Source organism: Myxocyprinus asiaticus, chromosome 41 (assembly GCF_019703515.2).
Source record: "Myxocyprinus asiaticus isolate MX2 ecotype Aquarium Trade chromosome 41, UBuf_Myxa_2, whole genome shotgun sequence".
NCBI classification, from domain to species: domain Eukaryota; kingdom Metazoa; phylum Chordata; class Actinopteri; order Cypriniformes; family Catostomidae; genus Myxocyprinus; species Myxocyprinus asiaticus.
In genome coordinates this window covers 20,519,264-20,535,420 of record NC_059384.1, presented here as the reverse complement: position 1 = coordinate 20,535,420, position 16,157 = coordinate 20,519,264, and the positions used below count along the sequence as shown (strand labels likewise).

The 16,157-nt window shown below is 35.9% G+C and overlaps 1 pseudogene; it reads right to left on the bottom strand.

Moving 5' to 3' along the window:
* LOC127431709 (rotatin-like) overlaps positions 1–9,534 on the bottom strand; it is a 73,139-nt pseudogene extending 63,605 nt beyond the window's left edge.
* Between the last annotated feature and the right edge of the window lie 6,623 nt (positions 9,535–16,157).

Below are 16,157 nucleotides of genomic sequence, written 5' to 3'. Positions count from 1 at the left end.
AGTTGATTTTGAATTTGGCAAGTCATGTAAAGTTGCCAGGACCTGCTAGAGCTATTATAACAATCCATCCAGATGGTGAAATGACATTGGCAACACATCTCATTTCTGCAGAAAAAAATGGGTAGGTCAAGTTCAAGCCCAAGAGCCCAAAGTATCCCAATGGTAACACTTCTTTTCCAAATCTATTATTTCTTGCTATTATTGCTGAAACCTTGAACATGATTGTAAACGTCGACATTAAATTACTGTGTCGAATTATTGTGTTCACTATTGGAAAGACTTTAGAAAGACTGCATTACCTACATCAGTAGCCTAAAACAATCGCAATAGCTTGGCTGTTGGTTAACAATAAACAGCTTATTTGACACCAAGCTAAAAGGAAAGGCATTTCAGAAGCAGAAAAAGTAGATGATTAAATGATTTGATTACAATTTGATAAAATATTACAAATTAGGGCTATGAACCGATTAAAAAAAATTTAACTAATTAATCGCACAGTTTTCTGTGATTAATTGCAATTAATCGTGGTACATTAAAACAAACATTAAAATATAAGCATACATACCTGTATATTAACTTTATACTTTGTCTCGAACTTGCAAGAAATTGGTTTGTCATTATTTATTTAAATGTGTACATTTTAAACTTTTTTGCGGATATAGTTATTAGACACATTTTTACAGTTGTAATTCTTTGATTCACAATTCTTTTGATGTACAAAAGCCATAATATCAGTGGACAAGCTGTAATTAAAAGTTTGGCAAACTCTTCTGAATTTTTCCAGTGGACATTTTGAATAATAGGATCAAATGGGCAGATTCAATTCATATCAAGCTTTATTGGCAAGATAAACTTAAATGTACATTGTCAATTCATTATTATAGACTATATATGCAGATATAAAACAAATTAAATATTATATTTGCTGAAGTTTAAAATCTCAAAACTATTATTTTCTCTGGCTGCCATTCAGTCTCTGTCATGCACACGTCTCTTTAGTCTCTTTAGCGCGGTTTCGCTTTTGACATTGGTTCAGAAGACAGTGAGTGAGCGTTTTCGGGCGATGCGAGAGATACGGCAGCTTGCCCGTATCTCCCACACCTGGCTCACCACTTGAAGTTTCCTTTCTCCATACAGTAAATCCACTCCCGTGTTTATTATGCCCGGAACATGCGTCCCACGTAATAAGTGTTCACTGCTCCACACAATCAGTTTCTGTGCTAGGATGTGCAGTCGAGTCGAGAATGTACATTTTTGGAATAACATCCATGCATTGATGAATCATAAACAATAAGGTAGGGTTGGGGTACTCGAGTTCGGACCCGGACTCGAGACCAAGTCACGGGTCCAATTTTAATGGACTTGGACTTCTCACGGACTCGGATGCATTTTTACTCGGACTTGACTCGGACTCGAGCCTTTGGGACTTCAGAGTCCAGCCGAGTCCATGGCATTTGATTTGTGATGCAATGAACAAAATAAATAAATAAAAATAACAAAACAGAAATAAATGGACACTCTGTCTACAAGCAGTCGTAGCACCCCCTGATGTCGTAGACATAGCCAGAGTTTGTTTCACCATGTTGAGCAAACACACCTGCAGAGTGGCAAACTCAGTCAACCAATACGCTTGAATGTTGCTACGGAGACTGCTGTATAACATTGATTACTGAGGTGGCTGGCACGACAAACACATAAAGACAGGTATGTAGCCAATGTACTAGAAACTACAAGGCAGTTTCGCATGACACGGGACCTGACAACTGGTAAAATCGCACGTGGCATTTGTGCAGTCAAGACAGTGCTCTCATTGCGGTTTCGTCAAGTCAAGTCACCCACATCATGTCTCTCACAGTTTACTAAATCTACATATACAAATATTTAGGCGTAATGTATCCACACATGTAGGCATCTGTAGTCTTTTGTGGTCCATGCAGTGTTGTCAACTTAAACTGGTCCTTGATGAATTAACTGTAACTTTTTAAATAGACGGAGACATTTTTTATTGCTAAAGCAGACTGCAACTCTGAAAAAAAGATAAAAACAGCACCTATTTATTGTTTTTCTATTTTAAAAGCATTGACGAGCTGCTTAATATATGTTCTTTTACAGTTTTTTCCACAATAAAATGCACAATGAAATATGACGTTATTTTGGGCAGCGAAATGTTTTGTTTATAATTTAATTATAGATTGGGTGACCAGACATCCTGGTTTATTACACAGGACAGTCCTGGTTTTTGGTAGGGTCACTGATTTTTTCTTCTTAAATTAAATTTCTTCATTGTCCTTATCGCTATTTTCTCTGGTATCGTTTGCAGAGATGAAAATAAATTTTGTTGCGTCGCATGTTAATTTGCCGATACATTCATTCTAGTCTTCAGCAAATCAGCTGAAATGTGTCTGGTTACCATGGCAATGATGTTATGTTGTCCTGTCAGTCAGCGCAAATGCCCAAAATAATGCAAAAATGCATTTTCAACAATGAGCTGAAAGAAGCCGATCCATGTCTTTGCACAACATGTGAATATGTAAGTGGGGTGTTTTCTGAATGTTCATTTTCCCCACGAGCATGGAGGTAAATCAAACTAGTGTCACATTCAGACAGCTAAACTGCACTTTTTACATACTACAAGCACTTAAAGGAATATTCCGGGTTCAATACAAGTTAAGTTCAATCGACAGCATTTGTGGCATAATGTTGATTACCACACAAATTTATTTACTTTTCTTAAAAAAATTTAAAAAAAGCAAAAACCTGGGTTACAGTGAGGCACTTACAATGGAAGTCAATGTGGGCCAATTTTTGAACGTTAAAATACTCGTTTCAAAAGTAGGTCTATAGCCACAAGACATACACAATATTCATGTCAACATGATTTTAGTGTGAAAAAATCACTTACAAACCTTTTCTGTGTAAAGTTATAGCCAATTTTACAACTTCTTTGCCATGATGATGTAATGTCAACAAACCCTAAAATGACAAAAAATTATGATTTAAACAACTTTACAGCTCAAATAATACATGAGTTTTAACAGAAGAATTAATGCAAGTGCTTTTATAAAATTAATAGCTTCACATTTCTTTGTTTAAACCCTCCAAAAATTGTCCACATTCATGTCCACAAATGCTGTCGATTGAGCTTAACTTTTATTGAACCCGGAACATTCCTTTAAATGTTGAGATAAGGGGATTGTATTTTGAATTTTAGGTTCCAATGTTGTAAATTTTGTGTTAAAATGTGTACCTGACATGACAAGTCTACTCATAATCACACATGCAATATAAAATTATATGGATAGAATAGGCTATGTAGAATTTGTAAATTAAAAAAAAACTGAAATGTGGTTAAATAGTGAAAAACAAAATATAAAGTAAAATATACATTTTCACAAACTATATATTGCAGAAGTTTGCATACCCCTTTTGTTTTAGGTCTACACGTTTTCACACCCCTTTCAGAATGTATGCAAATATAAGAGATAAAAAATTATATATTTTATGTAGTACTGCCCTTCAGAAGGTATATTACACTAAATGTACTGTAATTTACACAAATCATCCTGTTCAAAATTTTGCATCCCCTTGGTTCTTGGTTCTTGTGTTGCCTTCTTGAGCATCAGTGAATGTTTGCACCTTTTGTAATAGCGGTATATGTGTCCATCAATTGTCTTAAGTGTCAAAAGCTGGATGTCTATATCATTTAGCCACTGTTGGAAAGAACTCAAAATGTACAGAAGACACAGGGAAACCAAAGAATGTACAGTATTTTTCTTAAGAAAAGTGGAGAGCTTCACAACTCAGGACAAAGCAGGGACTCATGAACAATTATTACACAAACAGTCATTAATTATAAAGAAAGCAACACACCATATTAAAGGGTTTGCTCTCATGCCAGTAGCTCTAAAGCTCATGTGCAGTCTGTCACATGAACGCGCACAGGAGATCAACGGTCGGTCAAGAGTTTCACTTAATAATACATCAGATTTCGTTTTTTTTCTCACCAAACCTTATCGTATTCCTTCAGAGCAAGACATGAGTCGCATACAATAATTTATTAGACTTATGAATTATACTTTTGTGTCCTTTTGAAGCTTGAAGTGGTCACCATAAACTGCAAATGTGTGACAACACTGAGCATACATACATATATATATACATATGTGTTTTTTTTTTTGTTGTTGTTGTTGTTTTTTTTTCACAATTTCTCCCTTTGTGTTTAGAAATAGAAAGAAAGTCATATGTGGTTATAACAACACAGGGGTGAGTAAACAATGACTGAATTTTCATTTTTGGTAAACTTTTGAACCGGATCATTTGTTTAAATTCAGTTACCATTTTGTCTTGTGGAATATACAGTATGTGAGTATCTGTTGTCAAATAGCTTCTTCAAGGTAGTACTAAATAAATTTTTATGATACCTCTTATTATTTTTAAACAATAACACACAGACGCATCAGGGTTTTAGGTGCACAAGCAGTGCTTAGAACTGCCCCACGTTTTCCGTGAATTAACAATCATGTCTGTGTTAAATGGTCCTAATATTAGCAGTGGGCTTTACCAGTGTTTTCAGATGTAGCATTTGCAGTCAAGTCGTGAGATGTAACTTCTCAGCGAGTGCTAATTACTTCTGTGTTGACTCATTATTTTCCCAAACCAGTCAGCAGATAAGAGACAAAAAGAAATCTCAATATATATTATTTCTTTAGAAAGGGATCATTTTAGATAAAACTAAACTAAATTGAAAGGACAAATTGAAAATTAAGTAGAAATAAAAAACAAAATTAAAATTCGAAATAATAACAACTCTGGTTTTAATGACAAACGCAGCTTTCACTTTCTTTAGTTTATGTTTGAGTGGAGGGGAAAAGCAACAAATAACTGAAATGTCAACAGAACGCAATAGGAAGTTTGTTGAAGGACAGTTTTGTCTTCATACACCTAAAACATATGCTTTCATTCTGAAACCACTTTGAAGTTTGTTCAGCAGGAAACTAATCATAAAATATAGAGGTGTTTTTGTTACATTTATATTAACAATTGTTTTTTCTTAGTTGTGAAAGTTAAAATAAGCTTAAAATATTGATGTTGAGTTTACGGTTAAAATTTGAATTCAGATTCATGAACAGATTCATTCAGACTCGACTCGGACTGTTATGGATTCGAACTCGATAAGACTCGGACTTGACTCGGACTCGACTAATGTGAACTCGAATCCAACACTACTGTAAGGCCTGGAAGTGTATCTTTAAGGTAAATATTTGATATACTGATTTCATATTGACTTTAAACTGTTGAATAGTAATTCCACATTAAATTAGGCACTAAATAAAAGGACACCTTAACTTGACTTTTAAGTTGTGTAATTTGTACCAATTTAAAACTACCCCTCCAGTGGTACCAAACCCATGTCAATGAATCAGTGTGATTCAATAAACTTAATTGAATTGATCAACCGTAGTCAGAATCAGTGGCACCCTCAATTTCTAAACAATTATACAAAAGATAAAGAGCATTAAGAACACATATAAGGGGGCACTTTATTGTTACACTTAATCATTTTCATTGAGGACATTTAAATCTGAGAGTCTGTCTCAAATGCATCCGTGCAAAAACATGATTTACAGATATACAGCGATGCTAGTCACTTGGCTTTAAATGCTACTACTAAAATGACTAGTGTTAGCTTGCCAGCTAATCATCACCATGCAGCCCTTGACACAAGACACGATTTCCTGCTGTCATTCCAATACTTTCCAGACATGAACATACTCTACAACCACTCAGATTCCACATAATTTAATTGCTGAGCATAGGATGGAACTGTAATCATGCAGCCCACAATATCAGTTTCATCAGTGTCACTCATGACACCTTGCAAGAACCCATCGGGGTTAACTAAATTGACAGTTCAAAGACAGAAATGAAATGTAAATCTTACTTGCAATGTACTTGGCCTTTGTAGGAATATTTCAGAGTGGAAGTCTTGCATGATGACATCACGGAGAAGCTCACACATGGTTTGCACTAAAGTGTAAGGGAACTAAGAACTGAGTAAGCGACAGGTCAATTTACCATTAAGACTCTGATATGTGTAATAAGAGACACATAAGACTGCAATTCTGTTGAAACTCCACTAAGCAAATACCTTTCGTTTGACAACAATATATGCCGATCTGTTGTGTTCAAAGACAGCCATGGAAAAACAGAGAACTTCAAGCATCTAATAGACACACTGACTGTGTGATGAAAAATAAACAACGTCAACTTCTCAAATAAAGCACAAATGCAAAGAATTATAAACACAAGATGAAATATGCTAAGGTTGAGAAAATTTCCAGCAAATAATGACTTGGTCAGTTCCTCACACAAAGCTTTCATATGGCTTCCGAAGACTTAGAAAGTAGAGCATGAGTCATATGGTCAACTTTATAATACTTTAATGGTATTTTTGTCCTTTTTGGAACATTACAGACCCTAGGCACTGTGTGCTTTCATTGTATGGAAAAGAGCAGTATGAACGTTCTTCAAAATATCTCATTTTTGTGTTCCACAGAAAAGAGAAAGTCATGTAGTTTTGGAATGACATGAGTTTTCAAATGTGAGTGAACTATTCCTTTTAATATGTTTAAGTTCCTTTGAAAGTTTGTTTAACTAAAAGTGTTTCGATGCATTGGGAGTTGATGTCACCTGATAATCTGGGGGTTGGAGCATCTGTCTGCTTGGGTTTACTGCACTGGAAATATCCCCTAGCTGACGAGTCCTCTTCGGAGGACACAAAAGCAGCTATAAGTAAAGGCATAATCAGAAACCAGTACTTTTATGCTGTTCTTTGCCTTAAAACAGACAGTCGTATGTTCATTCAGAAGGTAGTGTAAGACAGCTATTCAACAGGCCAATGTGGTAGCCTTGACAATGGTAGCAATGACATCGATATGTACAGTAATCTGTGGTACAGAAGGATATAAAATCAATGCAACATGTTTTTTTATACCTGTCTGCAGTAAGGGAACAGAGTGTGTGGCTGCTAGAAGATGGTGGGTGGACAACTAGGCAGGGCCTCTGGGAGGTGCAAGAGCTGATCGAAGATGCTGTCTACAAATGTTCAAAGGCCAGGATATACATTAGGCGAGAGCTGTGTTAGGAATTCGACAGCCCCTATTTCCCGCAGCATTTGTGCTCCAGCCTGGTGCTATGACATGGCACAGAAACCAAAATTAGATACTGCTCAAAACATGTCATCAAGTAGAATAATCTTACTTTCAGTGGATGCTAATATCCCCTTGAGTGCTTTTTTCCAAATCAGATTGGTGATGAATAGTGCGTTTGCACAGAGACCCATTAAAACCTCACTCCCAGACAATGAAAACATCTCATTTAATGCAGCCAAGACCCTCAAATTATTCCATATAGGCTACACTCAGTGCATATTATTACCTTGGACAATGTGCTGATCAACTCTAGAACCTCCTCTTGCATTGGAACCTCAGGAAAATTAAACCATTCCAGAAGGAAAACCAATAGCATCCTTTCCTAGACCAGATCAGGAGTGGAGATGAAACCATGATCCAATTTGCTTCTGATATTTTTTAGTGCCCGAACTCTGGTTTCCTCTAAGGAGTGACCTTATGGAAAAAATAAAGTGCAATTTACAAAATATGTAACAATATACAAAGCAAAAATGAAGAAGAAAAAAACGTCAGTAGCTCATTTTGGTTTGGTGAATTGTCAAAATACCACAAAAAGAAGGCATTTAACTTTCTTTAGCTTACAAAAAAGGTGCAGTCTTTTGTTATTATCATAAACTTGATGAAAAAGCTCTTAAAGTCTGAACAGTTACTGGCAACATCACATAAATTTTTTTCATGAATGCATGATAAACTCTTTTTCAGGACATTGTATTTTAAAGATAATTTTGTAAAAATCCAAATAACTTTACAGATTTTTGTTGTAAAGGGTTTAAACAATGTTTTCCTTGCTTGTTCAATGAACCATAAACAATTAATGAACATGCACCTGTGGAATGGTCGTTAAAACGGTAGGCAATTAAGGTCACAGTTATAAAAACTTAGGACACTAAAGAGACCTTTCTACTGACTCTGAAAAACACCAAAAATTAAGATGCCCAGGGTCCCTGTTCATCTGCGTGAACGTGCCTTTGGCATGCTGCCTGGAGGCATGAGGACTGCAGATGTGGCCAGGTCCGTACTGTGAGACGCCTAAGACAGCGCTACAGGGAGACAGGAAGGACAGTTGATCGTCCTCGCAGTGGCAGACCATGTGTAACAACACCTGCACAGGATCGGTACAGCCGAATAGCATACTTGCGGGACAGGTACAGGATGTCAACAACAACTGCCCGAGTTACACCAGGAACACACAATCCCTCCATCAGTGCTCAGACTGTCCGCAATAGGCTAAGAGGGGCTGGACTGAGGGCATGTAGGCCTGTTGTAAGGCAGGTCCTTACCAGACATCACTGGCAACAACGTCGCCTATGGGCACAAACCCACCTTCGCTGGACCAGACAGGACTGGCAAAAAGTGCTCTTCACTGACGAGTCGTGGTTTTGTCTCACCAGGGTTGATGGTTGGACTCGCGTTTATCGTCGAAGGAATGAGCGTTACACCGAGGCCTGTACTCTGGAGCTGGATCGATTTGGAGGTGGAGGGTCCGTCATGGTCTGGGGTGGTGTGTCACAGCATCATCGGACTGAGCTTGTTGTCATTGCAGGCAATCTCAATGCTGTGCATTACAGGGAAGACATCCTCCTCCCTCATGTGGTACCCTTCCTGCAGGCTCATCCTGACATGACCCCCAGCATGACAATGCCACTAGCCATACTGCTCGTTCTATGCGTGATTTCCTGCAAGACAGGAATGTCAGTGTTCTGCCATGGCCAGCGAAGAGCCCGGATCTCAATCCCATCGAGCACGTCTGGGACCTGTTGGATCGGAGGGTGAGGGCTAGGGCCATTCCCCCCAGAAATGTACGGGAACTTGCAACTGGCTTGGTGGAAGAGTGGGGTAACATCTCACAGCAAGAACTGGCAAATCTGGTGCAGTCCATGAGGAGGAGATGCTCTGCAGTACTTAATGCAGCTGGTGGCCACACCAGATACTGACTGTTACTTTTGATTTTGACCCCCCCTTTGTTCAGGGACACTTTATTCCATTTCTGTTAGTCACATGTCTGTGAAACTTGTTCAGTTTATGTCTTAGTTGTTGAATCTTACAACTATTTACACATGTTAAGTTTGCTGAAAATAAAAGCAGTTGAAAGTGAAAGGACGTTGCTTTTTTTGCTGAGTTTAGTAGTAATACGGAAATACAATAATAGAAACACGATAATTAAGTATTATGGAGACCGTCATTTATAAATAACTGATCTACACTTATACAGCTTCACTTCTGTTTAGCTTACCATGCTACTTTAAAAATCAGCTGTCTTGATACATGATTGACTATCAAAAACTGGCGAAATTTTGTACAAAACCGTCTTACCGATCTTCTTGATGAGCGATGACAACTCCATGGACATCTGTCTCTCTGGTGAGAAACCAAAACAAACTACATTTATTGTACACACAGCAGTTTTCGGTTAAACGTCACTTCCTCGCCACAGCAGTTGCGTGCGTGTAGGGTGACCATATTCTGGTTTTGGAATAATAGAGTTCAAAACAGTCAAATACAGCGAAAAAGACACTCTATTAGCATAACATAAATACTTATAAATAAAAGTTTCCAACATTCTTTTGAATGTCCATGTACTAAAATAAAATATTTGATGCCATGAGTGTACCTTCATTTACTATTACTTTTATTTTGAATGGCCATGGAAAATGAAGCAATGTGATAACAATTTTACCTGGTCGCAAAAAGTAGTCCGTTAATTTACCTGATGAACTTTCACCTTTTGCTGACCCTTTATGCTTTGCAGAGCTAATGTGTGCTTCTGAATCACTTGCACCTTTATTAGCAACTGAAACATAAGTGCCAGCTTTACATGTCATACATTCTGCTTCCCACGGATCTCGACCTGGACGAAAGCATGCGAGAAGGCGGGACTTACAAAGAGGGGTTAAAGCAATGCAAATATGCACGCGCACACAATGAAGTATTAGACCAGATGCACATCATAATGCAACTAAAGCCGAATCCCGGACATTTTCGCAAATTTAGAAATCCCGGCTGGACGCTTTTTTAAGGTCCGAAAAAGAGGACATGTCCACGAAAAAGAGGACATATGGTCACCCTACATTAGATCTATCTAAGACAAAGAGTCATCAATGATGTTACCTTTGATTACTTGGTCTTACTACAAACACCACAATTTTATCAGTTGAGTTGTCTCATTGAGACAGTATAGCCTTGCTGGAGTTTCTGACATATTGCTTGTAAAAATGATTTTTCATGCATTTTGAGGGATTGTTGTTTGGAAAAAACAATATGAGTTTCGGAAGACTAGATATGACCTACAGGGTATCCTTTGTCGATTTCTTGGGTGGCATTTGTACTGTGAATCTTTTTACTAGCAAGAAATGTCACTGCTCATTACAACACTTTATCAGCTACACTGTTTACACACACGAAAAGTCAATATAACTCTGTGCAGTGAAATGAATACAGTGATCTGTTTTATTTCAAAAGTGATCAGTGTACAAGAGACACTTTTGAGACATCATATTATTTCAAGTGCCTCAAACTGTCTTGCCAGCAAGCTTATCCACCATCAAACATCAATAATCAGATAACTATAACTGGTGTGCAAAGACTCTCTAAGCCTGTCCATATGATTTTGCAGATAGTATTTATTTGGTGACTAACATTTTTCACACACTGGACGGTGTCATATGACAACTCAGTGGGATCCTCAAAAGTGGTATTTTAAAGTTGTCTAGAGTTTTGATAGATAACTGTGCATGCATGTCTTTTTACTTAAAGGGATTGTTAACCCAACTAGGAAAATTCTCAAACCATGTACTCACCCTCATGTCATCAAAGATGTTTATGACTTTCTTCTGCTGAACACAAATGAAGATTTTTAGAAAAATATCTGAGCTCTGTAAGTCCATACAATGCAAATGAATGGTGGCCTGAACTTTGAAGATCCAGAAAAGCAAATAAATGCAGCATAAAAGTAGTCCACACGACTCCAGTGGTTAACTCCATGTCTTCTTCAGAAGCAATATGATAGGTGTGGGTGAGAAACAGATCAATATTTAAATATTTTTTTCTATAAATTCTCCTCTCTGCCCAGTAGGTGGCGATATGCACATAGAATGTGAAAGTGGAGATTTATAGTAAAAAAAAAAAAAATTAAAAAAAAAAAAGGACATAAATATTGATCTGTTACTCACCAACACCTATCGTATCACTTCTGAAGATATGGATTTAACCACTGGAGTCATGTGGATTACTTTCGTGCTGCCTTTATATGCTTTTTGGACCTTCAAAATTCTGGCAACCATTTACTTGCATTGTATGGACCTACAGAGCTGAGATATTGAAAAATCTTCATTTGTGTTCAGCAGAAGAAAAAAAGTCATACGCATCTGTGATGGAATGAGGGTGAGTAAATGATGAGAGAATTTCCATTTTTGGGTGAACAATCCCTATAAAAATGGTCCATACATAATACAAGCTAAGTGACAGAGGGCAATCTGATCCATATGCAATGTGCTGTGAGATGTGTTCCACCAGATTTTGATTCAAATGTACTGTGAATTATACTGCATAAGAAAACACTCACTCATTTTATTATTATTATTATTATTATTATTTAAAATATTTTATATATATATATATATATATATATATATATATATATATATATATATATATATATATATTAGTGTATTTACTTGCCAGATATGCCAATGACAGGGAGTTGGTATTGCTGCTGTTATAACAAGGTGCACAATGCTTATTGTGTTTGTGTCTTTGACAAAAAAGTTAAGATCTTGCTTTTATTGCCAAATAAACAAAATTAATTTCTAATTCTGGTTGGTTTCAAAGGACACATCTTCTGGATAGCATCGGATGAGTTACCCTCCCTTTGTATCAGTCTTTATATAAGTAAAGTATTATTATTATTATTATGCAGTGGATGAAATATGGTTTAAACACCTAAATATTGACCATGTCTTCACTGTGATAGACCCAGCTGGTACTCAGGCTAGATCTGAGATCAGTCATTCAAATTAATCCAGCCTGCAGAAACAGACTGCACCTTTAGATAAATGTGTCCATGTTCAGTATGATTCATCACCTTCTCTGGTACACCGAAGCTTTACTGTCAAAATCATTCTATTTGTCTAAAACTCCACAGTGCTGTGGTCTTCTCCCCGAGCAGTCTGACCAGTTGATATGGTTCTCAGCACATCCCTGATCTACAGACCTTTAGACTGATTTCCCCGTTTTATTTTCCACATGGCTGTCTCTTTCTGATATGTGAACCTGCGATATGGAAAGGGATCACTCTACCCTTTCCTTTCCTGCTGTGAGATAAAGTGCTTGGCTGATTAACCAAATCTATCGCCCTGGCTTGCAACCATGCTCCTTCTCTGACTTATCATGAATATTCTGCACTAAAAGTCCAATATGAAACATAACACTATAAGCTTGGAGTCCTTTGATATTGCATTTGGATTTTGTACCCTTCGTAAAAGACTGTCCTGTTTCTTATTTGCTTATTTAAAAATTTAATGGATTCTTTTTGAGACCCCAAAATGGGTCACAGGTCTGTTCTTATAAGGTTGCATACAACAGGGGAGAAATACTAGAGCAAATAATAAAATGCAACTAACTATATAATTGTTCACAGATAGGAATGCAAAAGGTTTATTAACTTTTAAAAGGGGGGAGAAAGCAAATTTTTTGTTGTTGACGTCAAAGGCCATGCATTTAATTAAACTCTCCAGTATTTTGATGCCAATGCATCTGTCACTTAGTAGAAGCTAGCCAAATTAGGCAGATGCCAACATGGACAGGTTGTGTGACATGCCCTCATCCCAAAAACCATGAACTAAACTATGGAAGGTTAAAGAAAATACTACCAAAAATACTATAAATTTGGGTTCACTTTAAACAAGGACATGGTTTGTGCTGACAACAATTTTTTTTTTTTTTTTTTTTCAGTTAATTATTATTATTTAGAAACCAAACACTCAAACATTAAAGACAAGATGTTGATGGAAATATTAATATATTTCAATGTCTGATTATAGGACATTTTTGTTTACTTTTCTTTCTTTTTTTTTATCTCACTATTAGTCCTCTATGCACAGGAATATTTCTAAAGGGTGAAAATAATATCAGAAGGTGCATATCTAAGTGAAGTAACAGGCATGCACTAATGATTCATTCTAAAACAGAATAAAACACATCATATTTTAACATTACACAACCAAACTATCATCATTGCATAAGGACACAAATTCGAAGTGTTCACCACATGCACAATTCATAGAGTTCTTCGAAGCACATTAACACCCAGATGACCAAAAAAGACATGCCTAGTGTAAGCATAATGAGTAAAACCATGTATTACATGCTTAAGTAAATATTGATGTTATTTTCTCCACACTCTGTGCTTATGTTAACTGCATTCAGCTCAAGTCATACTAAAGCTGACTAATTACATTCTGCATGGCTCCAGCTGTTTCAGGTGTAATTAATGCAAACTCTCTCAGACCCTTTAAGGACTCTCCATGTGGAGCGAGCAGAGGTTTTGAAGGACTAGCTCACAGATTGCCTTTCCTGCATGCTAATGCATCTGGAGCATGCACTTGCTGGCTTGAAAGGAAAGGAGGGCACACGCTAAAGAGCTAAACATGATCAATCCAATAAATGACCCTGGACCGGAGTGCAAGAGCCGCTATATCCAAGTAATCTCAGACAACAAAAACCCAAGTGGTCCCACTGGTACCATCACTGTCTGACTTGTCTGTAATACACATCTTCCGCTCCACTGCAAGTGTTGAAGATATTAGGGTGGGCACTGAGGGACCTCTGACAACTGCCCCCCTAGCGAAAACACTCAAGCTGAAGGACTAAATCAATGTGAGGGATGTTGCAGACATACTGAGCAAATAATTTCTGGCTCACGCAGTGTTCATACAAAATAGGACAAATAATACAAGATATGACAAATTATAATCTCCTGCTTGTAGCACTAGACAAGGTTTTAAAAAACATAAAGGTGAATATGGCTGTTTGTAACATTTCAAGTGATCGACATTGTTCTGTGCGGCTCATCTTTCTGAATATATCAATTTTGGTCAAGAGAATACAAAGTACAAATCTGTCCTTCTATCATATATATATATATATATATATATATATATATATATATATATATATATATATATATATATATATAATAAAAATAAAAAATAAAAAATCAGATCTTTCTTTCTTTATTAAAGATTTTGATTTGTCCAAAAACCTGTTAAATAAAACATGACTGTGCTTTTAAAATGCTCTCACAAGAAACAGGTTCTCTTCTCCTCTCTGGATATAATGTGGTTGAGCTTGATAAGCCCTAATAGGGGCATGTAATTAGACTCGTTGCATAGAAGCTGTCTGCGCAAATAGTTAAGGCAGATTCACCACATCATTTTATTAACTTGACAGTTTAACTTTAAAATGGAAAAAACAATATCTCAGAGTGTAAGGCTCAAATTAGCCCAACAGCAGTAAACACAATTACCCACTTTACAACAATACTGACACTAATTAGGCCACCAATGAATTGCTTTAAAGTTCATGCTTTATCTCTGATATACTGCACCACTTTAGAAATAAGAAGATAGTAACCTGACAAAATCTTCAAAAATAAAGCAATCTTTTGCCGTTTTTAAACACAAAGCAAGAAAACATTATAAATATATACACTACTGGTCAAAAGTTTTGAAACACTTACTCATTCTTTATTTTATATATATATATATATATATATATATATATATATATATATATATATATATATATATATATATATATATATATTTTTTATTTTTTATTTTTTTTTCACATTTTAGAATAATAGTAAAGTCATCAAAAATATGGAATAACATACATGGAATTATGGGAATTATGTTGCGACTAAACAAAATCCAAAATAAATCAAATCTGTGTTAAATTTTAGCATCTTTAAAGTAGTCACCCTTTGCCTAGAATTTGCAGACATGTACTCTTGACATTTTCTCAACCAGCTTCTTGAGGTATCACCCTGGGATGCTTTTTAAACAGTATTGAAGGAGTTCCCATCTATGCTGGGCACTTATTGGCTGCTTTTCTTTATTATTTGGTCCAAGTGATCAATTTCAAAAACTTTTTATTTTAAATTAAATTTTAGTTTAGTTTTATAATGAAATAAATTAATATGGTGGCACAATTCTATTTTTGTCTACAAAACAAATTTCAAACATTTAAGCATACGCCTTCACATCAAAATATTTTTAAGGTCATGAGAAACATTTCAGTCAAGTGTTTCAAAACTTTTGACTGGTAGTGTATATGTGTTTGTATGTTTCTGTTACTGTAGGCATTTTTAAGACTTACTCTTATCTATTTCAGATTATTGGCTATAACACAAGAAAAAATACTGTTGTGAAAAAGAATGCACCACAAAACTGTAACTAACCTAAGGGTTGCTGTGAGAGTTTAAAAGATAAGTTTTCACCTTTTGAAGGAGATTTCATCATCTTAAACTGCAACATAGTCAAAAGGTAGAACACAATTTCATCTTGTTTGTTAACGCTTTTGGTGCATCAGTCATATAGTTGCTTTTTTACATCCTTACAACTCCTAACACCCTTAGAGGTAAATAATATATAATATACTGTATAATAATATAAATATCCCAATGCTATAATAATATAAATAATCTACAACCTACTCAAGATTAAAGATGACACCCTTTGAGTCATAATCTAATCTATTATATGTATATGCATTCATTTCTTGTTCCCTACCAAATGTGAAGCATATGTACAGGTTTGTTGGATATTTCACATAATAAATAAGAAATCGAATAAATATCACATGCTAAATAATTTATAATATATAATTTAATAAACATTCCAGTAAGCAATAAATAAACTACTGTCTACTCAAGATTAGAGTGTTACAACATTTTATTTCATATTAAGT